This window comes from Bacillus rossius, chromosome 13, assembly GCF_032445375.1.
Source record: "Bacillus rossius redtenbacheri isolate Brsri chromosome 13, Brsri_v3, whole genome shotgun sequence".
Lineage (NCBI taxonomy): Eukaryota > Metazoa > Arthropoda > Insecta > Phasmatodea > Bacillidae > Bacillus > Bacillus rossius.
This window is the reverse complement of record NC_086340.1, coordinates 25131641-25158664: the sequence shown is the minus strand read 5'-3', so window position 1 is coordinate 25158664 and position 27024 is coordinate 25131641. Positions and strand designations below refer to the sequence as shown.

The 27024-nt window shown below is 35.8% G+C and overlaps 1 protein-coding gene across 2 annotated transcripts in view; it reads left to right on the top strand.

Moving 5' to 3' along the window:
* Nucleotides 1-1503: 1503 nt before the first annotated feature.
* Nucleotides 1504-27024, top strand: part of LOC134538386 (uncharacterized) — an 835281-nt gene continuing 809760 nt past the window's right edge. For both annotated transcript variants that reach the window (XM_063379668.1, XM_063379669.1), the window contains exon 1: nt 1504-1822. The gene's annotated coding sequence lies outside the window, so the exon portion shown is untranslated. The remainder of the gene's footprint in view (nt 1823-27024) is intronic.

Genomic DNA, 27024 nt, shown 5'->3' with positions numbered 1-27024 from the left:
ATGGGAAAGGTAAACCGGGAGCACCCCGAGAAAGCGCACCGGACCACGGAAACGTCCGCCACGTTTCCCACGTGCGAAAAATTCCGTGTTTAACCCCTACAGAAATCGAGACTGAATCGTCTTGTTTGCAGGCGGGTGATCAGAACACATTTTAAAATTTCTTTAATTGTTTTATTTTTATGTTTTGGCTCGGTAATTTTTCCTCAACAACGAAATATCACCTATACCTATGCTAAGTTGGCTATATATATATATATATATATATATATATATATATATATATATATATATATATAGCTATATATTGCAGTATGAAAAGTAAAAGTTATTCGTTGAAAAATTTTTGCAGCATATTTCGTGCAAAGATTCCCCCCCCCCCCCTCAACCATTAAAAGTATAACATGTTTAACAAAATCAACCCTTTTAGAATTCTGTCAAGTCGTTCACATTGGGTTATTGTTTTTTTTTATAATCACGTCATTAATGCACGATGCAACCTTTTCTACATCTTCTAAAAGATTCATCCTAGCGAGCAAGTTTCATAATGATAAACAAACTTCTGTTATTTGCGTTTATATCTGAACGGTATGTTGCTAATCGTGTTAACGCGAGTGACTTTAACTTTCGAATAGACGCCCGCTCCTTGGACTACATTTTTTTTTTTAAATATTAAATTTATGGTCTACAGCTTCGGCCAACGACAAGAGACTCAAGTCCCTGATTGAAAACCATTCGTCGCATCTTTATAAATTATAATATTTTCTTTCAAGTCGCTAGCCACGCCTCAACTGTGACTCGATATCGAAACAAACCCGCGCGGAGGTGGTTTTTTCTGTGGCGAGTCGCGAGAGAGCCCGATCGTCGTTCGACTGAAGAAAGAAATGTGGCGAGGAGGGTGTGTGTAGGGGGGGGGAAGCCTTCATTTCACAGACGAGAGAGCCACACCCGAAGTTCCCCGAAGGTTGCTTAGCAAATAACTTTTTAATATGTAGCTATCCAGGGCTAGGAAACCGTTTGCATGATTTCACAGTATATTTAATGTAGCTATCCTAACCAAATCAACCGTCCACAATGTTTAAAAGTATTTATAATGTAGCTAACCTAACCTAATTGGCCATTATATCATGAGTTGTCCAAAATAAAAATTTTAAAAAAAGAAGATGCCCGATCGAGCGTTTGGCTCTCTCGTCTTTGAAAAGAAGGCTTCACGTGTGTGTGGAGAGGGAACCTCATAGCGACGAGGGGGTCGCGGGGCACGCGCGGGAGCCGGAAACGGCCGATCGGTGGCGGAAGGAGCCGAGCAGACGGCGCGCGTCGCGCGCGTGCGTCGCGTCGCTGCCGAGGTTCGCTCTGTTTCTGTGTCTCCCTCCTTCTCTCTCCTGCACGCCGACAGTGCAGAAGGAGAGAGAGAGAGAGAGAACGAGAATGTCGGCGAGGGGCGGTGGGCGAGTGTTAGAGAGAGGGGGCGGTGGGGGGGTAGGAGTTCCGTGGAAGGAAGGTGGGAAATATTCTGTCGTCAGTTCCAGTGCGGACGAGGCATCGCGTGCGAGCGCTAGCCGGCTCTTGACGGTGACGGGTTAGGAACGCGTCTCTCGGCCCCATTCGACCGGTGCGTTCTCCTGGCAGCTGTCGCGTGTTCACCCTCCCCACCAACCTCCCCCCTCTTCCAACCCGTTCCGCCACCGCGTGCACGCAGTGTTGAAGAAGTACTTACTACGCAACAAACAGTGACGAATCTGTCTGTGGTGCTGCTAGCCGACTAACACAGCGCCAGCCAGCCACCACGGCCGAGATTCAAGCCAGCATCTCCTCTGTCGCAAAGGTGAGTCAAGTCATTTCGTCCGTTACTTTTAGTTCCCGGGATTTTTTTGCCTCTGTTGCCAAAAAAAAAAAGTGCCTTTCACAAACGGACCAAGCTTTATGGAAAGGTGTCTGCTAATGTATAGATTCAAAGGCCCGGACACCGTAAACACATTTACTTTTTGCGAGGACAACAATTGTTGTAGTGCATTACAGCTGAACTTGAATTAATTTAATGTAACCGGCTGCAGTCATACACTACGATAAGCACTTACACTCTAAATAACGTGTTATTACTTATTCCATATTCAATTTATGGCCAAACAGTTGCTCTAAACATCGAACTACGTTGTCACTAGAGAACTTTAGTTAAAAAAAATTCGTGTGTTGTTGATTAAAAGTTTTCCTTCTTTTTCCAAATTTGTTCACAAATTATACTTATAATTACAGATGGGTACGCAACAAACATGTAAGCGCACTTACCGAAAGGGAAAACAAATTCCGAATTTAAATTGGAATTGCTGTGCTATTGTAGTCTGGCCTCTGTGCTTGTTTAATGTTGGGTAATTAATAATATTTACAACCATTCATGTGTAAATTGCTTTAACAAATAATGCTTCAAAATTTGACTTTATTTCATTAGAGAAAAAAATAAAATTCTGTATTTTCAATAAAAATTATTGAAATTAAATATTTAGCACTTAGTATTTCATTTAGTTTTAAAGACGTGTAGGTAACTAATCATAAAACGCGTCCATACATAGTTTATGCCTTGCAAAATGTTTCGTAAACGTTTGGTTTTGGGTTCGAACTAACTCAACAACGTGTGGTTGTATATAATTTGGACTTTCAGTTACCGCCAACCAAAATGATGTTCTCAACATTTTATTGTACATTGTTTCGGAATTTCTTGGGCAATGTTACTGCATGTGATAAAAACCTAATTACAGTACACATTAAATAATACCAACATAAGATTTTTTGTGCATATTAGAATACCCAATTAACTCTACCTAAAATATCGTACAAATATTTAACATTCTTTAATTCATTCAGCTATAAGTCATTTGGAATATAAAATGCATTTATAATAAAGAACTGTTTCCATTTAAATAAACTATAATCAAACATATTTATGTCCTATTATTGAACAAGTATGTAAGTGTTAGTCTATTCTATTGTTTCCGTTATGTGCATCACATTTATAATTTCTTTAGAGTTTTAGTCATAATACTTTCTAATTTATTTACCAATTTTTTTATTCAATTAAAGGCTGCATTAAGTCTTGCTACGAGTTTCCAGAATACGTAAAAAGTATGGGTTATTGTGGTTCGACAACAAAAAACTCGCAGAAATTAGAAACATAAACAGTCAGATAAAACAAATAAGTGGCTTGGTTTTCTACATAGTAATAATATTCATGCCATAAGCAATCATTTTTTAAGCGAAAGTTTTTATGGGTACTTAATGAGAATATCTGAAAGTTGTTATTTAAAAACATTTTTTCTAGTCAATTTCCCTTACAGTGAGTTGAAATTACGTATAGCATATGTTTAACAAATCGTAGAAACGAAATTTTTACATTCTGAAAAATGCACGGTGTAAATTCATTAGTCTGGCTTCGACTAACAAGGCCAGATAAGTAATATCTAAGAAAAATTTACAGGTTAATCAAATGAAGAAATACTTTACATCCTTTAAGTTTCTACTGTGCGAGGTAGTTAAGTGTGCCTTAAAGCCGCTCCGCTGTCGTGGATTTTTTTTTTTTCCAGCAAGTCGGTGTACTTGCGTTAACGCTGTGTTAGGTAGTGTATCATACCTACGTATTTCTATACCTAAGGGCAACGCGAATCTAAGTCTAAATGTGGAATTTTTTTCTATTAATTCATATTATGTCTTAAAAAATTAGTTTCAGAACCAACCGTCACAACTTAACTTAGTCAAAAACCTTTCTGAAATATTTAGCGAGAGTCATAAGAGCATAAGTTCAAAACATTCTTTGAGAAATACAAACGCTTGTCTTGTTACAGTTTTACGTACTTGTGGCTGTTCAAAAAAGTGCCCAGTTAAAAAAAAATCATAATTCTATTTTGCAAGCCACACATGTGTGGACGTTGATGGGAAACGCAGTATCACTGAACAACAGATATTTTACCCCGCCCGCAAAAATGCCCATTTGTGTGAAGATTTAGAAACAGAGGTTCTGGAAATATGCGTTAAGAAAATAAACACGTTCACTTTAATAAATTCAAGGTGTATTGGCAGGAAATGACGGAAAACAATTACACAATGGAATTATATATATATATAATTTGATACCAACACATCATACATTTATTTACAGGAAAAATAATAATGTGATAGAAAATGTGTAAAGTAAAAATTATTTTATCTACATGTAACATAATTAATTCGTTTAAAAAACGAGCACGTGAAACTCGGTGCACTTGATAGAAGTGAAATTTCTTTGGTATTCAAACCTCGACTCCTTAGGGCTCTCTTTATATCTCTGTTTGGCGTCAGAAACGTTAAAAACAATGTTTCACGATTTTGTTGCATTGAATTTCGGCCTGAAATTGTAATTTAAATTTTACTCTCATCGCTCCCAAAGAAGTTTCACTTCAAAAACATATGCAGAAGAATGCGAGCGCTAAATTATGCTATTACGCTGGTATGCGAGCATGTCAGTATTCAAGGGTTTAAATCATGCATGTATACAAGTTTATAAGCATGCTGCGTCATTTTCACCTCTCCCCTGCCGTCTCCACTTCTACGGTTTCCCCCACCACGTACCTAACTATCCTCTTTATGCGATCGGAATTTTTCGTAACGCTCGAAAAAATTGTAGCCCCTGAGCAAAGAGGTTTCATTTCAAAATTTTATATGGCTGCTACATGATTCTGATCAACATATATTATCTTATAAAACAAGTTTTCCGTCACACGTGAAAAAAATATATATTTTTTTGTTTTTAAGAAATTTTTAAAATTTAGTGATGTCTCGGTCCCGGTTACAGGTCTGGGGTTCCACAAGATTTCCGACTTTTTAACAGGGAAATGCAATCCCGGTAGCACGGGAATCCTTGCAGCTGAAACCTTTCCCTGTGGGATTGCGTCGTAGACTTCCGGTAAAAAAAAGGCGGTTGTTGTCGGTTGGGACATGTCTTGACTTGCCCCCATGCGGGCGACACGCACGCTCTCTCGTCTTTGTCGACTTCCCTTCGAGCCGCCGACGAACAGATAACCATCTGCACCGCCGCGTCACACGTCAAACTACTGCTTAGCGAATGTTTGAAAACTTCCGAAAGCGCGCACATTCGGTCCACACTGGAATTTTTTTTTGACGTGACAACGTCTAATAAATCGATGAACGCCGGTTGCACGCACGAAAAAGTGTCCCGTTACGCACATTGTCCCGTTACGCACATTGTACGCTTGCACCGCATCTATCTCTCTTCCATTCGATTGGAACAACCATCGATTTGACTTTTTCGAGGCACATTAAACTTGAAACACTCCCATTCGTTTCCTACTTTTCCTATCGTCGTCCCATCCTTAACAGAATAACACAGATTGGAAGAAGTTAAATAGCAAACATGTATAAAAGTTATCGTTAAAATAATCTCTTCGTTAAAGTAATAAACATATTTGAATTAATGAGTGCAAATAAAGTAAATTTATCAATTAAATTGTAAATTTCATTTCACTCCTTTGTATCCATACAAAAGTGATAATTCAATAAAAATGATTCAATTGTATTCATAAAACTATGCAATCATTTCATCAATATTTTGTTATGACGTAGTCACGTTAAACTATCGTCCGTAAACCGACTTTACAGACAACCATTTTTTTGTAAATGGAACAGAAATATTCATGTAAACTTACAGATATTTTGTAAATTTGTACATTTTCATTAAAAAAATAGTGTTAGCAGTAATACTGGTTTCGCATTATTACCCGTTCATATATGCTGTGTTGTCCCAGTACAATCTGAAGTTAACCGTTCACTGAATGCTTTCAAGTATTATTTATATGGTTAAAAAAATTAAGCTTTAATGAAACCTTAATTAAAATATAAAATTATGCGCCAATTATTCGTCAGAAATACGCAGTATTATCTCGAAAAACGTGTTTCATATAGCTATGCAAGAAATAACCATAGCCATGCGTTGTACATATTTAAAATATCTTTCTTGAAGTGTTAAACAAAATATATCTTGGCATCTAGTTTCCAAAGGAATCTGTTGTTAAAGCACAGAACAATTTATTTTCCGTGCAGGAACATTTTTCAACTCCTCCACACCCTTGCGCTAGCCCGCTCAGATGCGAAGATAACGTGGACAGGAAATGTCGGAACGTAAACAAAAAATGAGTTCTTTGTGCTGAGGTGCGGGACACATTTTTGCTCATTTTTTTTTCCTCTTGAAAACGTTATCATTCTATCTATTTAAAAAAAGACACGTAAAAATAAATAAAACTGGCTCGTTATACTCTTACATTTTTTCCTAGCAATAAACAACTATGATTTAAAACTGTTGGCAACAACTTTATTTCAGTTCTACTTCATTTTAACTAAACAAACAAATCGTTTGCGTCTGTTCCTGTGTCGGCAGGCGTCTGTTAAATTTATATTTAACTCACAATTTCTTTCCATGGATAGTATATTTTCAGCTATCACTCCTGGATTTTTGTTGTTGTTATTTTACCGTTATAATGCACAACACTATCGACTTATGTCTAAAAGTAGCAGACTAATAAATAATGTTAAACATGTGCCATTCCTAGCGGCTGTGAACAGGCATAGACCATATCTCCCCCTTTCCTCTTTCATCCAGATTATGTCTCCAAAGATGCAATTTGAAAGAGGCAGTATGCCTGCACTTGTTATAATTTTTGCTGCAAGTAGGCATACTTAAAAAATAACATTCACACTTTTGTTTTTATCTGGCGGAAGACACTGTGGTACACCCGAATTCGCTCATCACTGTTTGAAGAAACAGTGCACAAAATTCAGTGCCGCTAAATTTACATTTCGACAGTTTTTATTGTTCATTTATAATAATTCTAAATCTTGTGAAGAGGAATTTATTTACATTTTCTCAAGCAACCACGATGCAATTAGTTTTGCCAGCACGTAGAACAAATTTAGCGCTCACCCATCAAAAATTAAATGGATGCGTGGCCAAGATTTTTAGTGTCATGTGTGGCTGCCAAGAGCATTATATGCGAAACTTCACAGACAGTTGTATATGAATGTAGAAGAAATTGTGCACGTGTACAAGTGAGCAAGTATGCAAGTTGGTAAGAATAAAGTGCGCAAGTTTACAACTGCGCAAGTATACAAGTGCACACGCATGCAAGTGCGCAAGTAAACATACAATTGCGCAAGTCGGTTAAGTACGGCAAATATTCAAGTTTTTTTTTTGCAATGATAACATGTCATCGAGCTCCCCACTCCTGATATTGCTTCTCGTCTCAACCTTTGGTCACACACGTTTCGTTGCCCGATGTGGGTTTAAAATTTAATTACGCTCTGTTGACGTCTAATGAAGTTTCACTAAAAAAAAAATCAGTTGTTACTGGCTTATATATTAATGGATTATGCTGCTGCCGATCTATTCATTTAGTGAAAAGTTAATAAACTGTGTTACTTAGGTATTTGTGGTCAAAAAATGATAAATGGGAATTCGTATTAAACTATTAGACGTATCTTGATGTAACGTATCATTGTGGTAACGGGAAATGTTAAACAAGAATCGATTTTTAAGTAACTGAACCGAACCGAGAACCGGTAGGAAAAATTTCACTTCTTTAAATTTGACTTAATGAACTCGGAATAATAATGCCCCTATAAATGTGAGTGGGGTATGTATGCGCTTTGAAAGATTTTTTTTTTATCCAACGGAAAGATCAGGAACAAGTGAAAATTAAAGTCTTCCGAACATCGAATGCAAAGTAATTTCTAGTGCCTTCCCGGCAAGGACATTTGTAACACGCACATACCTCATCTCCAGCGGCTATAGCCAGGCGTGACTTCTCATGAGACATCGAAAGGGGAGAGCGCAAGTGGTCTGTACCTGGACACATCGGCACAAGTATTCAGCACGGGTTAAAGGTTGTCATTGAATTGTAGAACCATATTCATTATAATATGTAAACATTATTAATTTCGATTTTAGTAACGTTAAATTCATCAAATTGTTATTAAATTTTGTACTTTAAACGATAAAATTAAAGTAACAAAACCTATAAATCAATTACCTAATCCATCGTTAAAATAAAAATTCCTGGTGGTATTCTAACCCTATAGTCAATATATTATAACTTTAAATTATTCTTTATTGTTATACTATTTATACATTAACGAAACAAAATATATTAACAAAACATCATATAATTTTAAAGATATAACTTAATTATCTAATCCATTGTGAAATTAATATTCTTGGTTGGTATTCTAACAAAATATCCATTGTATTATTTAAACCTTTTTATTCTGATTTTAATAACGTTAAATTCATCTTTATTTTAATTCGTTTTTTGTACTTTAACGATAAAAATAAATTTATAAAAAAAAAACATCGTTTAAATTTTAAGATTTAAATTAATTATCTCATCCATTGTTGAAATTACTATATTCCTTGTTGGTATTCTAACTCGTAAGGAGGGTACCTCCCTTCCCCCTCAGGGTAAAACCACTTTTCCAAATATTAGGGCCCCGCACATTGGCGGATCCGGGATTTCGGTTTGGGAGGGGCTTGACCCAGCTGAGGCTAGGCTTTATCAAGGCAAACACTAAAACAATAGTGGACACAGATGCTTTTGGAAGGGGCTTGAGCCCGTTAGACCCCCCACCCCCCCCCCCCCCCTCTGGATCCGCACTGGCCCCGCAAAAGTAAAAAGGCCCACGGTCTGGGGCGGACACGGGTGCCGCTAGGTACTTGCCCGTCACGCGCGGAGTACCCGGTACCCGTGACCTTGGACGTGCGTGGCCTTCCACGAGGCGTGTGGACGCATCCATCCGCCGGCAGCAACAGCCTGGCACCGCGGGTGGACTGTGCCGAGGCCCTGTCGGTCTCTCCGCTGCAGGGCTGTCCAACCTCCCTACGAAAAAAAAAAATGATGATTGCTTACCCCCCACCCCCCTTTTTCAAACAACAATCGTCCACCCACCACATATAAAATACCTACCTAGGACATTGATTTTGATAATGTCCAACCAGATGGTACTGGTGTCCTGACCCTGTAAATGTTTGAAAATAAGTTTAACAAAATAAAGTTTTTAATGCAAATTTACGTTAAGCGTAATAATACACACCTGAAAGAATTAAGAGGGATAAGAGCCCACCAACTTGGATATTTGTTTCTCTATGTCTTTGGTTGTGTTTATAATTTTGAACGGAATATCCAAATTTTTGGGCATGCCGATGAATAATTCATATCCCTAGGGCCTTCTTTAACTTGTTTCAACCACATAAATATTTACTAACAGGCTTCTAGTCTGTAAGCGCCTCAAGGTAATAACTTATTGTTTCATGTGGGTGACTGCAACTATCGGGGTAACCACAACAGTTCTCAAGTGTCGACTTCAACCAGTAGTCAAAACTAAGTACTATGCCATGCAAAGGCAAAAAAAAATTAGCATAGAAGATTTATTGAAAGCGGTATAAAAATATTTGAAATTGCAAGCTGGTCGGGCTTTAATCTCCCTTAATGTCAGCTGATAAATATTATCAGATTTTGTATTTTTTTACTATTCCCTCCAAGTGTTTTAAATTACTCCTTCCCACCAAATTTATCAAAGGGGCAATTTGCGCCATACACACCCCCTGTGGTGGGCCTTCTACTGATGGCATGAGATCCCTCACTCAGACAGTACCTGGTCTGGTCAGAGTACCCTTGCACTATGTCGACAATGTCACCAGAGGGTTATCATTCAGATTAAGGCCCCCGCCTACCCGGGCACACACACGGTGCGCAGAGCTTCAGGAAAAACAACGCGATTTGAAAACTGCTTAAGATATCCGAGTGGGGTCTGCTTACAAAGAGCATTTAAGAATTCGCCGAGGGCCGTTAAGTAGTTTTGTTTCCGAATTATTTTTTTTAAACTATATTTTCAGAAGCGTTGAAATGGCAACAAGGCGTGTTTTCAGGGTAATTTTTCAGGCGTAAAACAACCGGTACAGATTCTTGAAAGCACTTAAGGGACTTGCATTACACTTTTATCTTTATTTTTTTCGCCATATTAGGTTAAAGTTTTCCCTCACGTCTCGTAAATTTCCCTGTGCACGACACGAGAAGACTGCGCGCCAGTCCGCAGCCTTGCGCTTAGAGGCGATACCGCGCTAGTAGCACCAGCGAGCGTCACACCTTATCAACCAACGCAGGCACACCTGTGGCTACGCGGCAAAGGATACGTTCGGAAACAGCAATTATCTCCGCCAGCCCGCTCCTGTCCTCCAGCCTTGCTATTATCACTGCGGGTTCCCAGCTAGTCAAAAAAAAAAAAAAATAATTGGTTGTCTGTAAAGTCGGTTTACGGACGATACTTTAAGTGACAACGTCATAACAAAACATTGATGAAATGATTGCATACTTTTATGAATAAAATTGAAATTTTATTATTAAATTATCAATATTTTGTATGTATACAAAGAAGGAGTGAAATTAAATCTACAATTTAATTTATAAATTTGATTTTATTTGCACTCATTAATTCCAATATGTTTATTACTTTTACGAAGAGATTATTTTAACTATAACTTTTGTACGTGTTTGCTATTTAACTTCTTCCAATCTGTGTTATTCTGTTAAGGATAGGACGATGATAGGAAAAGTAGGAAACGAATGGGAGTGTTTCAAGTTTAATGTGCCTCGAAAAAGTCAAATCGATGGTTGTTCCAATCGAGTGGAAGAGAGATAGATGCGGCGCAAGCGTACAATGAGCGTAAGGGGACACAGCGTAACGGGACAATGTGCGCAACGGGACACTTTTTCGTGCGTGCAGCTGGCGTTCATCGATTTATTAGACGTCACGTAAAAAGATTGTGTGCGTGTGTGTTTGGGTAAGGGGGGGGGGGGGGTACGGTGGGAAAAGTGTCGCAGGTGGGTCATAAGGTAAATAAAGTACAAGTACCATTGAGTTGTAAATCTTCCCGAGAAGACATTCTGTGACGCACGAAGATGGTCACTTTTTATTTTATTTACTTCGCCATTGCCATATTTTACGCTCTAATTTTATCTTTGAAAATAGAACAGATATATTCATGTTAAATAACAGATATTAATAAATTTGAAATTAACATGAAAACAAAATGTAACACTACAAAATAGTGTTCGGATTCTTACCCGTGTTGTCTTGATTCTTACCCGTGTTGTCTTACTTCGTGTTGTCCCAGAACCTCCAATAGTTAAAGTAACTTTTAAACCGTTCCCTGAATAGTTTTCCACCAATAAGTATAATAAAACTAATAAGTCACAAATTAATTAATATTCTACTATCTTTTCTAATGGTTTCAAAAATTATGCTTGAATTAATGATCAGTTAAAATACAAAATTTTGCTCCAACGTTTTTAAGTAATGCTCAGTTTTATCTCAAAAAAAGTATTTTATGTATGCAAAACCAAACAAACCCATGTGTTGTACAAAGTTACAATATCTTTCTTGAAGCATTACAAACTTTTTATTGGCAAGTTTCTAAAATGAATTTTTTTTTAACGTTAAGAAAATGTTTTTCTGTGTGGCGCTCGAAACTTTTTTTTTTAAATGGTGCTTGACCACGTATGATGATAGTTATTAAGAATTATATCCTCCGTCATGAAAATACAGTCGCTTACGCCAAAATCCTAGTATAACGTGTTCTACTTTTCTGCTAAACCTACGAGCAGAAGTCGTTAAGATGGCGGACCCACGTGTACCAATATAAACCAGTATGTAGCCCCTTGTGTAAACATTAAGGGACGTTAAAAATCGTAATTGTATGCCAATTTAAACTTTATCGTATTGAAACTAACCTATAATATATTTGGAAAACTAAAATAATCATAGGAAGAAATAATTGCAAGTTTTAATATACGTAATTAAATGGCTTTACATTATTTATAAGCATTAGTATTCATTTCAAAGCATCGGAAGTCTCTCTTGTGTAGTGGTAAAACAGTAATTATTTACGTGGTTCAAAACCTGGTCACTTCAGAAACTTTTTTTTTTTACTTTTATTTAAATAACAGATTACGGGATTTACATAGTGAGCTTTAAACAAATATGTATTTATACATTTTGTTTATCTTATTGCTAAAATATGATTAAATACATGGCTCAGTCAATTGGTTTTATTATTTCATATTAGGTAGATTTATTTTTACTTATAATTAAATTAAATTTAAAGTTCACAATTAATTTAAACAAAAATGAATTCCCCAATTAATACTGCAACGTTTATTAGGAACAAATGTCCATAAATTATTAATAAATAAACAAACACTTCATAGAAACCTACAACTTATTAGACTAAATTACTAAATAGTTTTCCATCATCTAGATTTAAGTTCATTATGTAAACGGTGGGTGTTTCTTTGTCTCACTGGGTTACAAAAATAGTTAGTTACAAATTCTCAAAGTAAGACGTAAAATATGTTAGTAATCAAGTAAAATATATAAAATATTGGAATCGGTAGCATTTTTTGAAAACTATTACAACGAAATTAACACAATACTGTGAATTAGGTAGATGAACTGTCTGATTAATGTAATAAATAAACTACATTAAATCAAATAAAATTTCCCTTTTATGCTTTAAATTTTATATTACTCTATTTTGAAACTAACCTACTAATAAAAAATACAATCTTGTTAATTCAAAATTATCTTTTTTTTAACTTTGTTATATATAGTTTTTCAAATGAACTATAGAAGATAAAACATAAAAATAAAATATCACTTACCACTTTACATAATTTTTAACTTAAATCTGCAATTTTCATATTTGCTCAGTATTTTGTTAAACTGAAAAGTTTATAGTTCCCCGATATGCTTGCTTTGGTTGGCAACTGCGTTGGCTAGTTTTCTGTTAATATTCTAGGTATCATGTGTATGGAGTTAAGAATTCTTTATTCTCTTCTGCGAAACAAACTATAGTGCACATTTTTATATCCATGGGTAAAACAGAAGTTATAGCAGAAAAAATAAGGCTGTGGTGTGGGCTTTAGTGAAGATCGCGGTGGCAAGCGAACTAACGGCGCTAATAACAGTTTAGTTTTGAATTTCCTCAATAGATGGCGTTCCTGAAATTTGAAACGCGTTGTCGCTTCGTGCATCCGTCACGTCTTTGTTAGAGCATTAAACAAAAAATACTGGAACGATTTATCTGAAAATATTTGTGTTTATAAGTATGTGATTAAAGTTAAAAAAATTGTGCATATTTTATCTCTCTATAACACGAGAGCAGCTTGAAAAAAAATGAAAAATAAGGCTGTGTTGAAACGAACAAGGTGTCAAAGATATTTAAAAGTTTAGGTTCTGTAAAGAATTACGAACAAGGCGATTTATTTTGGACTCACTTGTAATCAAATCTTGAAAGTCGACTTTAACTTAATTCTAATTGTCGTATCGATTTTAAACTTTGCAAGCATATGTAATCCGGATGATAATATAGTAATTTTATGACCATAACCTGAAGAGAAAGGATGGGAGTGTCATATGGGCAGAAAACTGTTACTTTATAGCTATGAAAAAAACACCACTACTTTCGAGCTATGTGCAATAACCATGCTTTTTGTGTATCAATGAGGCCGGGGCACGATGGGAAAATTTCCCGAAGTCGACTGCCCCCCTTAGGGAGTTGGGAAAATGGAGGGGGGTTGGGTAAAGTCACACAATTTAGAAAATTTCAAAAATCATTTTCTTTAGATTTGTAGTATTTCGAAGCCATTCGGGGAACTAACACCCCCCCACCCCTTTCCAGGGGTGAGGATATTTGCCCACCATTTTTTGGAAGTCGGTAAAATTGATGCACGTAAATTTCGACGTCTTTCCGAGGCTTTAGGACTCCACTGGACCCCTTCTTGGGGTGGGGTTCAATAACTCCCCAAATTTTCGGGACATTTAAAATTTATTTTGTGGTGCATTTCAAGGAATTTATAAAAAAAATGTAATTAAATGTTAACCTTTGAAATGAATAAAATTATATTTTAAAAACTAAAAAAAAACCACACTTTTATTGTTTAATAAACTAATAAGTGAAAAAAAATGGTTGTCTGTAAAGTCGGTTTACGGACGATAGTTTAACGTCACAACGTCCTAACAAAACATTGATGAAATGATTGCATACTTTTATGAATAAAATTGAATAATTTTTATTGAATTATCACTATTTTCTATGGATACAAAGGAGTGAAATTAAATCTAAAATTTAATTGGTAAATTTACTTTTATTTGCACTCATTAATTCAAATATGTTTATTACTTTAACGAACAGATTATTTTAACTATAACGTTTATACATGTTTACTATTTAACTTCTTCCAATCTGTGTTATTCTGTTAAGGATAGGACGATGATAGGAAAAGTAGGAAACGAATGGGAGTGTTTCAAGTTTAATGTGCCTCGAAAAAGTCAAATCGATGGTTGTTCCAATCGAAAGAAGAGAGATAGATGCGGCGCAAGCGTACAATGAGCGTAACGGGACACAACCTAACGGGACACTTTTTCGTGCGTGCAGCCGGCGTTCATCGCTTTATTAGACGTTGTCACGTCAAAAAAAATTTATATTTTAAAAACTAATAAAAACACGCTTTTATTGTTTAAGAAACTAATAAGTAAAAAAAAACCTTAATCTGTTCAACAGCAGTAAGTGTGAAAGGTGATCGTGGTTCGTATACCGGCGGAGTCGAACCCGGATTTTCGCAAGTGGGAAATGTGGCGGATGATGTCATGTCCTGTGGGTTTTCTTGGGGTACTCCCGTTTCCTGCACCAATTTATGCCCCATCTCATGCATTCTCCCTCGGGCAGGGCAGCCGTCTCCTATGAGTTTCAGTCCCATTCCATCAGTGTAGATCCTTGCCTCAGGCGGGACACTGTGTGTCGATTCTCGAGGTATTTTTTTTTACAATGTTACAAATTTCAATTTTATATAGGTTTGTTATCAACTAATTCTTTTAAATATAACTTATATTCAAAGTGATTTATTTTAAGTTAAAAGTATTAGAATTATTCACAAGAATGTCTGACAACGGTGCAAAATCAGCAATATCCTGAAGTTGCCACGAGCGAAGCCGCGGGTTATAAGCTGGTATACCGATACGTTTCTCGTTTGATTCATATTCATAGTAATTGAAAAAAAATTTGGGTAATTTTGCGGTGTTACGATAAATTTACGAATATCTCTGGATGACTTGTAACCTGCGATCTTCGTAAATTTGAGGTTGAAAATTGTTCACGATGCGCACCTCCACGAACTGTGTGAGCGCGTGAACCTCTTGACTCGACTCCACTCTTGTTTCCTCGAAGTGGTGAGTCGTGACTGGGGAGCTCAAAGTCGGGAGCCACTCAACTCCGCGGTCATCCGGGGACCCGGGATGGCGTGGTTAGTCCCGGGTTCGATCCTTAAGAGCTGGCGAAAGCACACGGAAGAATAATTCAGGCGATGCGTGGTCTGGGCAGCAGCTTCCGAGACCCCGACCAAGGCTTCTCTCAAGAACCAGAAGAAGCTTTTTTTTCTTTCCTTGTCTTTTTTTTTTTTTTTGTGAAAAAGCATCCCGGCCCCCTACTGCCTTCCTTTCTTTCTGTGAATCCGGAAGACTTCCTTTCTTAAGCTCTTCTCCTTTCACTCGCTTCACCCGCACGGCGAGTGGAAGAGTTGTTTTCGACATGTAGCTGATGATTTTCGTCTTAATAGTGAAATGATGACTGTCATCAATTCAGTGTAGGTAAAAAAAAACATAAGTGCCCATAGTCACTTAAGTAGCAGAGACTTGGGACTGTATGTGGATAAGAGAGATGCTGGGAAAATCATGAGTAACAGGAATGAAGTTCATGAGGAGTATGTTTGGTAATTACGAGGCGAGGCAGGATAAGTAATTGTATGGTGCAAACAGGAACACGAGTACAGGATCCGAATCAGATCATTGAGAAAGCAAGAATGAGATGTTATGGTCATGTGCAGAGAATGGGAAAAGAGAGGCTGCCTAGTAAACTGGAGTTGAAGTACATAGGAAAAAGACCCCTAGGATGACCGAGGAGGAGATGGGAAGACCAGATAGTTAAAGAGGTGCAGGAGAGAGGAGAACACTGGAATAGAGCGAAGGATGATGAATGGTGGAGGGAAAGCGGAAAATGGAGGCATTAGGCATCTTACTTTTCTGATTCGGCCACCTGCTGGAAGCATTTGATGATAATGATGTAAGTCAATAAAGATAATACCATTTTTTGGCACACAGGATGATTCTTAAAGATTTACTGCCACTCATAGGAATCCACCTTACAATAATTGGAGCAAAATATTTCACATTAATTATTGTCGTATTTCCAAAGTTTAGAGAGTTATTCGAGAGATCGAAAATTACGAATAAAATTATAACCCATGTATGGCTTAATGCAGTGATGCCTTATTCTACCACATTGTTTACATTTTGGTATTAAATTTGCGTGTAGCAAGCTTACAAAACATGTTCAGAAATGTTTCCGTCTACTGCCATGTGTTGCTCTACATGGTTTTGATTACTGTAGCGGCATGCTACGTGCTTGTGCATTATTCCTCTGGTAAAACTAACTCCTTCATCCTTCCGCACACACAATAAGCTGATCTTTGTGAGGCATTTACTTTTTGTCGAGTTAACTCTGTCAATGTTGGGAACAGGAGCCAAAGAATAGGAAACTTTTTTGTTCCAAATGGCGAAAAGGAACAGGCCCTGAGAGTGGCGGTAACTTTTCGTGGATCGTACTGTGTTTTACCGACAGGCTGACCTGCGGACGTAGTGCTTTTCTGCATCATTATTAGGGATGCCTGTATTTCGCTAATACGTCTCGTGTCAAGGTATTTCACAAAACACTGTAGCTTTTTCTTGTATTTTTTGGATGTGGTCGGTGAGAGGTGTTCCTCCGCACTTGACGGAGTCGATGGGAATGTGGATGCCGTGCTGCTGCACACCCACAATTCGCCATAACTAGGGACCGGAAAAATTCGCGGGTTCAATGACCTGTAGGATGAACTCCATAGTTCTACGTACACTCGGTAAAATGCCACCCACTCATTGGCTGCTGTCTTGTGAGACGTTCCAGCGTAGCAGCCTGTGATTCGATAAAGCTTTGCTTGGGTGTTTCTCATTGGCCCATAGTCATCCAGGTGAGTTGTGAGCCAATATCAGAGGCAGCACTAAGGTATAACGATTTGTATTTTAGCCTATTGCGAAATGAATTCGCAAATTTTTCCTGTCTCTAGCCATAACCCTAATAAAATTATACAGCGTTTCGAGTGAAACCTCGACACGAAATGCATTCGCGAAATACCGGCTTCTCTAGTCACTGTGTGATTGGGCCACCGACAATTGGACAGGTGCGGGAAGACCTCTGGACAGTGGTAATTATCAGAGCCGTGTAATTTTTTCGCGAAAAGATCTGAACGCTCTTTAGACTGCAATATAAGTTTATGCCCGCACCAGAGGGTTTCTTCCTTGTGATTGGTGGCCGTCTGCAAGAGAAGCATTTGCCTTATTTGTCCAGACCATTCAGAACGCGTTTGCTTCCGCATTGAATGGCTCTGATTCGTGTTTTAACCAGTTCCTTGAATGAAACTCAACCAATCATAATCACAGACGATGCCACAGTGTTTAAACTCTCGGCTAGTCTTGAAACATTTTAGCGAAAAATACACGCCTCTACTAATTATGGAACATTGGTTGGTGAAGCGAATCCAATTTGGATTAGTGGAAGACTTACATAGCGTCTACGTAGAACAAGTAATAGCCAATTCATAGTTCACATTAATTCGAGTTTCAGTAAGACTTTGGAGATTAGCCTGGAGGTAAAAACATACCTCGAAATTGTAGTGCCCTATTTACCACTAATTTATCTAACCAGGGAAGAACAATTATAGAAAAAAAACACGACTCTCATATAAACGTTGAATTAATGGAGAACAAGAGACTGTTGTTTCAATCTATTTCGGACAATATCATAATTTCTGCTCAATTACGAATGTCTTCTTAATGACTGTTTAATTGGTCCAACTAGTAAGGGGCGTGTTTGTGTTAGTGAAGTGGGATGATAAGTGTTACGCTAGCTGGTGCTTCGAACGCGGTATCGACTCTATGCGCAAAAGCTTTGAATTGGCGCGCAGTCTTCTCGTCGTGAATAGGTAAATTATGAGATTGAGGCGGTAACTATAAAATTAAACAGCGGAAATATGATAATAAAGGTGTAATGCAATTTTCTTGAGTGCTTTTGAGAATATGTACCGGGTCTCTCATGCCTAATAATTACTTTGAAAACTGCGTTTGAGTCATGTTTACTTTTATAATTATAGTATAAAAACGAAATACAAAAACAAAACCACGCATCCATCCTCAATGTATTCTAAATGAGTATTGCAAACAGACCCCACCTGGATATTTTGAGCAGATTATAAAACGCGTAGCTTTTTGACGTGACGTCTAATAAATAATGAACGCCGGCTGCACGCACGAAAAAGTGTCCCGTTACGCACATTGTTCCGTTACGCTTTGTCCCGTTACGCTCATTGTACGCTTGCGCCGCATCTATCTCTCTTCCACTCGATTGGCCTACGCGTCCGAGGAGAAGAAAGACAGCGGCAGCACACAACTTACATCTACACGTGAACTGTTTCGTCGACTGTTTATAAAGTGAAGTGAAAAGTTGCTTATTACAACAATTTCGGTACTAAAGGTTAATTATTCTTGCATTTTAAAAATCTGATTACTAGTATAATTTCAAGTATTTATTCTTTTATTATTAAAATAAAAATAAAAATGATTCAATTTTATTCATAAAAGTATGCAATCATTTCATCAATTTTTTGTTATGACGTTGTCACGTTAAACTATCGTCCGTAAACGACTTTACAGACAACCCATTTTTTTTCTGAAGCTCTGCTCACTGTGTGTGTAGACGGGTGCCTTAATCAAAACCAAACGTAAAAGCGGTTATCGATTGGTGAAACCCAGTGGTAAATCACTTGACACGCATTAGAACTGACCCGGATTCGAAACAAGTTCCAGCCAATCTGATAAAATCTGATTAATGAAGGGATGGGTCCTGGCTGTAGCCCGAGCACAGAAAATATTTCTCTGTAAAGTAACAAAATATTCCTTTAGAAATCAGTTGCCAAAAGTAATGTTTGCAATACTACAAGAGATATATTGTAAATTCGCACAACACGTGGCTATTTCCATTTTGCAAATATGAAATACGTTTTTCATTATAATACTGAGGATTTCGTACGAAAATTGACACATAATTTTATATTTAATTTTATGTTTCATTAAAACCAAATTTTTAACGCATGGAAAGAATAATCAAATATTCAACAATTTAACTTTATTTTGTTGTATCGTGCTTATTAATGTGCGCAGTTAATACTTGAACGCTATTCAAGGAACGGTTTACAAATAACTTTAACTATTGGAGGTACTGGGACAACACTTAGCATAAATGCCCGCGCAAGAAACCGAACCCAATATTTATATTTTGTAGTGATACAAATGTTTTTATGTAAATGTAAAAATTTACAAATATATGTTGAGTCTGTTGCCGAACTTTAAAAGAAGTCATATTTAGGTTTGCTTAAAAGCGAATTGTGTTTTGCTTAGTGTTTAATGTAAATTAATTTCATCTCCAGGTAAAAAAGGAAATCGAAGTTATATCCCCTCGGATTAAGATCACTTACAGTAGCGATGTTAAATTTAAATAGTGTGAATGGATAAATGAAAAACAAAATGCCGCTGGTCTTTTAAGTTTTTGTTGTCCAACAGCAACAGTTTAACCAGCCTTTAGAGAAGTACTGACTACTAATTTAGAAATTGTAGTGATTGATGGCGCCAGAAATCCACAGTATAAAGAAGGCGGTCGATAAAGTTTTTTTTTTCCTGGTGGCAGACAACGTAGGGAATTGAGTTTTCAAGTACTTCCAATGCAATGCCCGCAAAAGATTCCCCGTCTGCCGATTGAAAAACTATGTAAAGAAGCCTCTCCAAACAAAGTTGTTTGGTCTTCAGATGACGTTTTCCCTTCTCCCTTGGATTACAAAAACTGCATATCTCGCACATTTCTACTATGTTTGGGAAATAAATTGGAGTGATTCAGAAAATTGTGCCCAATTTAATATTTTGTTGAAATAAATATTACGTGCAAAATCTGTATCTCTTTCTTCATATGTGTTCTCCGTTAAAAATATCAGAATTAGTAAACTATTTAAAAAATACATATATAGATTAAAAAAACATTACTTAATAAAAATATGGATATTATTCTACTTTTATGTTAGCGGTTTCAAAAATTTTCACTACACTGGTTATTTTTTCCAGCGAAAAATGTTGAAATGCGTTATAAAAGTGAGTTAGAAACATGGATAATACCAGAAACGTGCCATCGTATTTATTTATTGCAAACGGGAGTAGATGATTAAAATAGCTCAAAAGATTATCCTTCTGGTGCATGAAAACAACCGTGAATAATAATGCGCACAGATATCCTTTGTCATTGAAATGAACCTAATATCTAGTATTTTTCACCATGTGTTACCACTTATGCGACTTATGTTACTAATGCGCATAAACACCGCTCAAATGAAAAATCAGTCACCGATATAACATTATTTGTTTTTATTGCAGCAGTATCGCGTAATGGCCTGCCTGCTTGTTAATGTTGGAGAGATATAAATTAAAACATAACATATACGACTCGCTGTCATCTGGCCGTTAAAAATTGTGTTTTTTTTTATTAATAACTAGCTAATAACCCGCGGCTTCGCTCGCATAGATTTTGAGTATTGATAAAATCTGACCATTAAAAAAATTATTTGATTAGTACGAAAAATTTTTACTCAATAAATAGACAAAATAAATTGTCAGATGCATAAAATATCTATTTCAGAACACAACTGTTTAAGAATGATATTTTTGGAGTAGTTATAGGTAGGTAGTTTTTATTAGTATAAATTAACCATCTGATTTTAAAACTTCTGTTTCAGAGTATTCGAAGAATTATTTTACCTTTGATAAAATAAATCACGACTTGATGTAAGGTTTTGGACATACGCCATTGCTTAGCACATGCATGCCTGTAGAAGAAAACTACAAAAAAGAAAGAAAAAAAAACAAATGACAAAATACAAAAATTAAGCAAAAAATTGCTGTTGTCAGGATTTAACACCACACAATACTCCACAACAGGAATATGGTCAACAAACAAAGAAAAACACAGAAAAATGTACTAACAGAACGGAAAAAAAACCAGAAATGATGACAGCACAAAAATACCGAACCCAAAAAATTCAGCGCAACAGTTGAAACGAGACAAAAACACAGCAAAACGAAAAGACGAAAACAAACACAATAGTTTTCCAAAAAACAAAATAGAAACTATAAAAAAACCACGAATGATGACAGCACAAAAATATTGAACCCAAAAAATTCAGCACAGCAGTCAAAACGAGACAAAAACACGACCAAACAAAAAGACGAAACAAAAAACAACAGTTTTCTAAGTTTTTTAGTTTTTTAAGTTTTATTTGATATATAAAAAATATATATTAAATTTATTATACAACATATTAGTTGACTCTTAGTTTACTTAGTGTTACATAAACCAAATCCCCAAGTTTTTTTAACCCTCCCCACTTTTCCCACAGGGATGCCAATGTAAAAATTAAGAACTAAGTAAATATGGTAATATGTATCTATTAACCAAACAAAAACCAAACTCAACAATTTTATTTCTTTTAACTGCAGATCAGAACTCCAAAACAATTAAATTGACTTATATTTATATTGAGTTAGAATTAATTTTGCCAATAATGGTTCTATAGAATACGTTTTTTTTTTATATTTTTTAAATATTATTAACCCCTGTTACAACTTAAGAGGTGATATTTCGGAAAATGTTTAATAAGAGAAGATTTATTCATGTATGTTTATTAAACATTTCCTATTTTTAAATTAAGTTTCATTTGATCAATTTTTTTTTTTTTTTTAACACTATTTTCAACATTCCACCTTTTAGAAAGTTACTTACCTCAGCATGTTGTAAGAAATAGTTTGGAAGATGTTGCATGTCTGTAAATAATGCCACATAACATAAATCCCTCTTGATTAGCTTCAGAGGTACGACTTTCGCAATAAAAAAATCAACTACCTTTTCACCCCTGTTACGTCGAATATAGAAAATGGTAAATGATAAAACTAATATTAAATCTTAATTATTACCTTATTCTTGATAATTTTTACCTTCATCTTAATTTGCTTGGATATATGATTTGCTGCTAGAAAAACTAACGTGACCCCATTTCACTGGTTTTAGGGTCGATTATCAAAAAAAAATTATGAAAGAACTCTAAATAATTAATTATTTACGTTATTTATGCTGAGTTTATAAACCCAGCTTTATTTGTTATGAAGCTATGAAATTTTTATGATAAAACATACCTTACTATCTTTTCCCACCCTTAAAAAAAGACGAAATCCGGAAAAAACTTAAAAAACAATTGTATCTTTATGTGCTTGTTGTTCATTTTTAATATCGAACCCATAGATCTAGTAAAATTCGGAAATATGTTTTTTTTTCTTTACTCATAACGTTATCTGTTTACACCCCTTAGGGGACGAATCTTACAATTAAGTAAAATAATAATTTTAGAGTATTATTTTTACAATTTAATTTACATAAAAATTATTTAGCTTCGGAGATACGATTTTTTTAAAATAGAAGAAAACGTACCTGTTAACACCCCATTAAAAGACCAATTTTTGTAAACGAAAAAATTAAGCAATACGTAACTTTAAATGCAGGTTTTTATATTATCTTACTTCCAGTTATAATTGAATTGGAAGTGTTCCATTTTTTGTTCTAAAAACACACCTACCCCTTTTACAATATTATAGTTTGAATAAAGAAAATTGGTAGAACAACGAATGTTAGTTTATGAATTTGTGTTTTTGATACGATTTTTTTTTATTGTTGCTGATTAAATTCGAAGTTGAAACCGTTTATCTTAAAACCATATACACCCCTTTTTCACACCTTATGGCTGGAATTTCGCAAAATGGTAAAATTGTAGTTGGGGTTTTTCGTATGTTTGATGTTGGTTGACAAAATAGTGTACTATGCTTACGAATTAAATTCGGAGATTTGATTATTAATGAAAAATTTAATTACCTTTTTTTCATATATTACGATGCTGAATTTCACAAAATATAAAATCGTGGTTAGTATTTTTGGATGTTTATTATTGGTACCCAAAATCATTTATTAGGCTTAATTAAAGATGGAGGTTTAATAATTAACATTTAAAATATACGTACCCCTTTTTCACATCTTACTGGTTGAAATTCACAATGTGTAAAAATTTTGGGTATAAGTTTTCGCATGTTTATTAATGGTACCCAAAATTATTCATTACACTTACTTAAATTCGGAGATATAGTTATTAACTTGTATAAAATACTTACATCTTTATCACCCTTTAAGGGTTGAATTTCACAAAATAAAGAAATTGTGAATGGTCTTCATTGATACACAAAAAGAAATAATTACGCCATATCAAATTCGGTGATATAATTATTAACTTTTAAAACCTACTTACCTCTTTTTCTCTCTTTAAGGGATAAAATTCGCAAAATATGAAAATTGTGGTGGGTACTTTTCTAATATTAATTATTGGTATCCATTATCTATATTAAGCTTGATTAGTTTCTGATATATAATTAATTATCGTTTAACTATATTTACCCCTTTTTCACCCTCTTAGGGGGTGAAATTATGTATTTTGACCTAGCCTAGTTTCTAAGTTAGCCGAAGAGCTTTCCATTACAAAAAAACTTCTTCAAAATCCGTCCAGTAGTTTTCGATTGATGCTCCAACAAAATAACAAATACAAAGAAAAAAATTTAAAAACTATATTTTTGAGTTTTCAATCATGCGAATAGACATTTGCAATAGTTTTTTTTTTATAATTTCATCCCATGTACAGACGTTTTGCCTCGAACAATGACCTATATCACTCGGATACTGGATAGTTTCAGGCGCCCTAATGCAAACAATAGAAAACTTACGAAAATGACACGACCGAATCCATTGCAGCCCTGAAATGAGGTAAAATGTGTAAGCAGTCAATAAAAAAACGACTAGGACCTTTTTGCTTACTAATCAGTGTAGTCCGCTTTCGTTCCAGAAAATAACACTACAGTGTAGTTAATGCTGGATTTACAACAGACGCGATGTCACAGCAAAATGTCGCATTTTTGTAAACATGTAATTTTTAACTTCGCGACAAACAAACAACTAGATATAAATAAATTGTCGAGTTAAATTTGCACTACACAAATATTAATGTTTACAACATAGTTTTAACTGATTTGTTTGTGAAAAAAATAGTTCAAACGCAACTGCGACCTTCACATTGTTGTGCCTTTTTTGAAAATAAAAAAATTTTAAGGTAAAGGTTTGATTAACAATTTATAATGGTAGGGTAAGATGGGGCAAAGATCCGCGTGGGGCAAAGGTCCTATCTTGGAATATTTCGTATAAATGAAAACTGTTGGCAACATTGACACAGTCAAGAAAAGAGTCGCCATTGTGGTCGTTTATTGCCATGTGTGTCGTGCCAGTGTATAACACCTAGCGAACATAATGAGGTAATAACTAATTTACTATAATCTGATGTAATTTTGCAGCAATACAAAACAATGTATGTCGCCGGGAACAACGCTCGGGAAGGATTTATGAAACCACAGTAAGAAAGTGTGCTTCTTTGTGGTTACTGTGCATTGGCATTAGTAGAGATTGTCCAATACAGGTAGCAGCAGGAGTCGCGCACAGGCCAGACTGCGCTCGGGGGCAAACATCCGCAACTAATGACGGGGTAAAGATCCGCACTACGTGTTTCATGCGGATCTTTGCCCCTCGCCCGTGTATGCTTAACATAGGCCTACATAAATTAAATTGTTAAAAATAATGTTTTAATTTGAAGTCTCAGCCTCTCTAATGCTCAATATTTTGCTGTGGGTTTAGGCTCTTAGATGAAAATGTTTTGGCAATGTAAATTGGCATTGCATTCCTTTCTTTTTCATTGCAATATCCACATATTTAACTTTACTAACTATTGCAATGTGTTCTGACTCGGGTTATGTAAATTGTAGCCTTTTTATGCAATGGCTTCGTCACTTTCAGGAAAAGGTGCGATCTGACATTGATCATTCTGTATTGCTTCTGCTGGATAATCATTCGTGACGTCGCTAGAAGCAATTAACTACTGCCGTGACCATAGCATACATTTGCTGACACTTCCACCCCACAGTAGCCAAAAAATGCAATCAATTTACAGAAGCTTTTTCGGACCACTGAAAGCTTTCTATGCTGATGAATGCAACAAATGGTTAGTGACACATCCTGGAAGAAACATAACTCCCTACCAGTTTTGTGAATTGTTCGGTAAAGCTTATGAAATGTGTGCAACATTAGAGAAAGCAGGAAATGCTTTTAGAGCATGTGGGATCTGGCCTATCAATTCTGATGTATTCACGGACAAAGACTTTCTTCCTTCTAGTGTCACTGATTTCGCACAAAATAGTGAACGTTGTAGTGAAGAACGTGGAGATAACAGAGCAGAATCTTCTCAAGTGGACAAAGAAGTTGACTCAGAACAGTCAACGTGTCAAACTCAAGATATTCGTAGGTCAGTTCCTAATGTGGATGATCCTAGTCCTGTGACTCCTCCCTACACGTGTGAACCATCAATAGTCTTAGACATAAACAAGCCAGGTTGCTCAGGCACTAAAGCTAGAACTCCAGTTTCACCAAAATAAATCCTTCCAATGCCAAAGAGGTCTGAGCAAACAAAACGGAATAAAAGAAGCAAACATTCTGAAATAATATCCAGTTCACCATACAAGAATAATATGCTTGAACATCTGAAAGAAAATGAGAAAAAAATGGCTGGTAAAGACGAGCGAAGGAAAAAAAAAACGTTTTGGAGTGAAGAAAGTAGGTGTTAAACAAGTAAAATCAGCCATTCAGTCAGACAAAATACAGTGCCCAGGCTGTGAGGCATTAGACCCACCTAACGAGGACTGGATCCAGTGTACTTCATGTGAGGCATGGTGGCACGAAAACTGTAGTGCATATGAGGACACACTAAACTTGGTGTGTGATTTGTGTCAATGAAGCTCCAGAATTGAATCTGTCTGTAAACTACTAGATAAATGTTGTATGTGTCCCTTCACTATGCCAATGCTGTAACTGCATCTGTTCAATTTTTTATTTTATTTTATGCCAAGACATAAATGGGAAAAAATGATATTTTGCATACATTGTGTAAGTTAAAGTTATCTAATTTCTACTATGTCTACTATCGTTAGTCTATTGCCTTTGGGTTTCTTTAACTTTTAATTGGTTTTTTTAATTTCAAATTTGTAGAGCTAGAATATTTTTAATTTTCTATTAAATATATATTTTAAGAAAGTTAGAATTTAATTTTTAAATTTGACATTGGTTTATATATATTTAAGCAATATTTTCAAATTTATGAATTATTTTGTCTCTTTAGATTTTTGGACTCTGTGTGATTTTGTAATTTCCTGTTTACAACTTCCAATGTGGTGATATTTTACAATAAGCATATTATAATAAATGTAATGTTTTCCTGTAGATAATAAGTGTTGATCGCTGTGGATTTAGATGTTGAAATGTGCGGGTATTTGCCCCACTCAATTCGGATCTTTGCCCCACTAGTGGGGCAAAGATCCGGATTTGCACATCTATCGATACTTGTAACTTATGAAATAATGCACTTGTTTTCCTACAGTTGTGAATATAACTGAATAACATTAATGTGTGTGTATTCCGGAAATGAAGAGAAAAACATCCTCCTGCTATTTGGACAGTCAGAATATCAATTTAAACCTTAAGTGCGGAGCTTTGCCCCATCTCACTCTAAATATATCTTACATGAATCTATACCTCTTAAATTTACTTATGAAAAAGCTAAAGGCATA